Consider the following 5,083-nt stretch of genomic DNA (forward strand, 5'->3'; position numbering starts at 1 on the left):
CGTCGGGCTTCGTCTCCGGCGAAGCTCCGGCGACCAATAGCCGGCCGCGCCGCCACCAAATGGCCCAGCGCGTCGCCCCGAGTATTTCCCCCACATACATGCCTCCAATCGCCCTCCAAATCGCCGGATTGCAGCAGCACCAGAGCTCAATTGCGAGCTCATGGCCATGCTGACGTCAGCATGACGTCAGCATGACGCCATATTTACTTTTCCTATTTTCTGTATTTAATTTCTGTATTTTTAAATAGGAAATATTATGATAGGTGGACCCCATCTGTCAGGATTTTAATAATTTAGGAAATATTTTAGAAACGAATAAAATTATGACATGTGGGTCCAACTTTATTATTATTTATATAATTTTCTGAAATTGATTTAAAATGAATTAAATTTTGGAAATTCATAAGTAATTCATTTTAAATCAGAAAAATATGAAATTATATATCAAAATGATCAGAAAAACATTTCCTAATTGTTTATCCATGTTTCATAAATCTTTGAACCAATTAAATATGAGCCTTAGTAGAAACCCTAATTTGACCCCTCTCATATGTCGGGGTTCGAAGCCGAACCCCTTTAATTTCCATCGATGCACCTAGGGTTACCCAAACCCCTTTAATATGACATGTCATCATATTTTATGTGCATTGCATTGTACCTTGTCTTGATTGTGCTCTTCCTTTCCGGTATTTGGTTCTTCTCGATAGGGACCGAACGAGAGCCTGAGATCAACGCCCACAGAAGAGCGACACCGGAACAACGAGGGACAAGGCAAGCCCTAACCTGGTTCATATATGGTTTCGAAATGCTTTACTTCTGGTTCTTACATATTGCATCCGCTTCAAATATGTTTTATCGGCAGTTCTAGATATCCTATGTGTGCATATTCCATCCTTGTAGCGAGTTCTTGATCCACCGCTCCCAGCAAAACTAGGTCTGAGCTTATTCGCATCGTTAGAGCCGTATATGTGTTATGCTTAGCCATGCTTAGCTGTTGAAGTCTGATCCATCCGGTTGATGAATCAGAGCTACGAATGAACCTAGTTTGACAGGATGACGTGGTAAGATCAGTGATGATGTTAATAAACATGCTAAAGGCTTGGATGGGCCGCCACATGGGGATGTGGTGATTTGACTCGTTCTCGCCGATACTAGGACCTGAGTTCTCGCCTTCGGAACCAAGACTGAGCGTACAACCACATGGGGCCCATGGGAACCCCTTGGCCCGAACTTACCTAGCTTACCCATGAGTCAATTAGTTTGCGAGTTCCATTTGCCATACGCATGGGGGAAAGGTGGAAAAGGTTTTCAAAGTGCATCATACAGGGTGTGGCAAGGGTGAAGGATGCTGGAGGCATTGAACTGGATCCCCTGCACACAATGACCGGTACCGCCTCGGAGAATGGCTACCTACGATGACGGAGCTCCCCAGTTAGTTTGACTCATGGGATAGGCGAAGTAAGGGAAAGGTTTTGGTCGACCACCCTCTGCCGGCACACCAAGGAAGTGTGTTAATCTAGTGGCACTAAGAGTCGGTCAGCGCGTGTGGGTAAAGTTGTACACCCCTGCAGGGTAAATCTTTTCAAAAAGCCGTGTCCACGGTTACGGACGACTTGGTGATGGATTCTGTGATCATAGACAACTTGAAGCTAATCGTAAAACTTGATGTCAATGTGTGATAAGGATCCCTTCTCAGGGTGTCGAGGGGGTGATCCTAGGTGATAGGTTCAGGTGATGATGAAGATTTGGTGGATTCAACATGATGATCTTAGAGCTAGAGTTGATATCGCTCTCTTACCCCTTTTGAAAATGGTCTGAATAGACGAGCTTCTGCTCCCTCCTGTTTACAAAGGAAAACTGGCTTTTCGCAAAATAAGCTCCACATAAAGCCTCGCATACCCGCTTTGCTAACAGGTTGTACTAAGTCTTCTTTGAGTCCACTGTACTCAGCCTTGCATGCTTTGTTTCAGAGGAAGTTCTTCCAACTGATGGTGGCTTCTACCTCGACGTCGACGAGTAGTTCGGAGTTCCTCAGGCGGCAGCCTGAGACTTATGGGCTGGGACGTCGCCTTATGTTATGGCCTCTTAGGCCCTTTGCAGTCTTGTTATCTAGATAACATAATTTGCTTTCCGTTGCTTGTTGAATTGTGGTCGGTGACCTCTGCGTGTAATAAATTTGGATCTTAACTCTGCTAAGAGTTGTAATATATTTGCTTTCAGTCATAGAGTCACTGTTGTGTTACCGATTCTCACCCTGTAGGCCCTAGAGATCTAGGTTAGGCTTATGCCAGATGTGATATCTGGGTTAGTCTAGTCCTGACCTCCGGGGTTCCCCACAGGTTTTGGTATCAGAGCAGGACTGCCTATAGGAAACCCTTTCGACTGATCGATGTTGAGTCTAGTAGTTGTGAAAACTATTTGAAAGCTAAAAGTATTTGCAAAAGCATCTGAATAGGATTCTTTTTACTCCTTATCTGGTGTCATTCCAATGCTGAGTCATCTTACCTTGTTTTGATTGAAAAAGGTTTTACCTCTACCCTGATATTTCCAAACTTATAGGATCTACGAGTTTGGGTTGTTTTCTCTAAAAGTACTCCGTACTTGGTTGCTTAGCTCAGTGTTCCTAAAGTTACCTTAGTTGATATGAATCTTGTTCCTTCTATTCAGTGAATGTTATCATTCCGTTGAATCCTTTCCAAGGAATCTATTTCTCATGGTCTTTGTTTTTCTCTTCAGGATGGCTGGTCGTGGTCGTGGTCGTAACCGACGTGGACAAAACAATGCTGAACAGGAACTGCCGCCACCTCCCACAATGGCGCAGGTTCTTAACAACATTGAGACCAACCGCCTGAGGAATGAACAACTTCTGGAGCGTGTAGCTCAAAACACCGAGCGTCGTCCCGACAACTGTGTCACACTTGGGGACTTCATCCATGCACTGCCTCCTGTCTTCACCCACCCCAAGGAGCCTCTTGATGCTGATGATTGGCTTCGCACCATCGAGCGCAAGTTCAACGCTCTTCATGTTCCACCAGGTGAACGCGTGAACTTCGCCACCTACCAGTTAGAAGGTGCAGCTGGTTCTTGGTGGGAAGGTTTTCTGGCTCTTCAAGCGCCAGGACATGATGTTACCTGGGAGGAGTTCGTCACAGCTTTCCGTGCAGCCTATATCCCCAAGACTGTCATGGACATCAAAAGGAGGGAGTTCCTGGACTTTTCTCAGGGGAAGCTGGATGTGGAGACATATGGACGTGAGTTCACTCAGCTGTCTCGCTATGCACCCCGTGATGTGGTTGATGATGCTGATAAGAAAGATCTGTTCCGCAAGGGACTTAACCCTGAGCTTCGCTATGAGATGCTGCCTTTCACCTTCCAGTCATTCCAAGACCTGCATAACCGTGCTCTTCTGATGGAGAACGGGAGGAAGGATATGGAAAAATCCAAGAAGCGTGAAGAAGGTGATTCTCGTGCATCTTCCTCTCACAACAAGAAGCGCCGAGTCTGGATCCCTTACAGTGCTGTACCTCGTGCTCCCTATGCACCAAGGTCTTCTGGCAGTAACTCTAAGCCACCCTCTGGTGGTTCAAGCTATCGTCCTGCCATGGGTACTGTGCCTAGTGGTGCTTGCTACTCTTGTGGTCAGCCTGGCCACTACTCAAAGGAGTGCCCCCAGAAGTCTGCTGGTCGTGGATATTCTCAGCCCAAGAAGGATGACAAATATTCCTCTGGTCGTGCTCGTTTGACCCATGTCTCTGCTGATGAGGCTGAAGAGGATCCAAGCGTCCTAATGGGTACGCTCTATATAAACTCAATCCTAGCTACAGTTCTGTTTGATTCTGGAGCATCGCATACATTCATATCTCAAGAGTTTGCACAAAGTCATGATATACCCTTCGAGACAATGCCCGCCCCTCTAGAGATCACAACTCCTGGTTCTCATTGGCAAACTATCTGGATTACCCCTGAGGTTATAATCAGTATAGGGCCAGTGTGGTTCCCCACCTCTCTCATTGCCCTCAAGTCAACTGACATTGATATCATCTTGGGCATGGATTGGCTAGTAAAGCATAAGGATGTCATTGATTGCGCAGTTAGGTTTGTTGTACTAACCAATCTTTCCGGCAAAAGTGTTTTGTACTGGGCTCCATCCGCAATACCTCTGTCAGCAAGGTTTACCCCTGAAGCCGAGTTGTATGCCATTGAAGCCCTACCTAAACCAGAAATCTCCGATGTCTGGGTGGTCCGTGACTTTCCAGATGTCTTCCCTGAAGAGTTACCTGGCATGCCACCTGATCGAAGTGTGGACTTTGTCATTGAGTTAGTTCCCGGAACTGCCCCTGTTTCCCGGAGACCATATCGTATGCCTCCGGAAGAGTTGGTTGAACTGAAGAAGCAGTTAGAGGAGTTGGAAGAGAAGAACTTCATACAACCCAGTACTTCTTCCTGGGGTTGCCCTGCCCTCTTTGTCAAGAAGAGAGATACCAACATTCCGCGGCTGGTTGTTGATTACCGTCCGCTCAATGCAGTGACAATCAAGAACAAATACCCTCTTCCTATAATCAATGATCTTTTTGATCAGTTGTCTGGTGCCACAGTCTTCTCAAAGATGGATTTGAGATCAGGGTACCATCAAATCAAAATCCGCAAGGAGGACATTCCAAAGACAGCGTTCACAACTCGTTATGGTCTTTACGAGTACACTGTCATGTCCTTTGGCCTCACAAATGCTCCAGCCACGTTTATGCGGCTCATGAACTCTGTTTTCATGGAGTATCTTGACAAGTTCGTCGCGGTTTACATCGACGATATTCTGATCTACTCCAAAACCGAAGATGAACATGAGGAACATCTCCGTCTGGTGCTAACTAAACTTCATGAGCACCGTCTCTACGCCAAATTCTCAAAATGTGAGTTCTGGTTAAAAGAGCTCATATTCTGTAACATCCCAAATTTCAAATAAAGGAAGAAGAACAATTCTAAATATCCAAATTTCAGAACCAACAAAAAAACTTTTACTTTGCATATAGTACTCTGCATAGGACTTGTGCATTTTGAGTGATATGCCATGATGATTGTTACCTTG

This window comes from Lolium perenne, chromosome 3 (assembly GCF_019359855.2).
Source record: "Lolium perenne isolate Kyuss_39 chromosome 3, Kyuss_2.0, whole genome shotgun sequence".
NCBI lineage: Eukaryota > Viridiplantae > Streptophyta > Magnoliopsida > Poales > Poaceae > Lolium > Lolium perenne.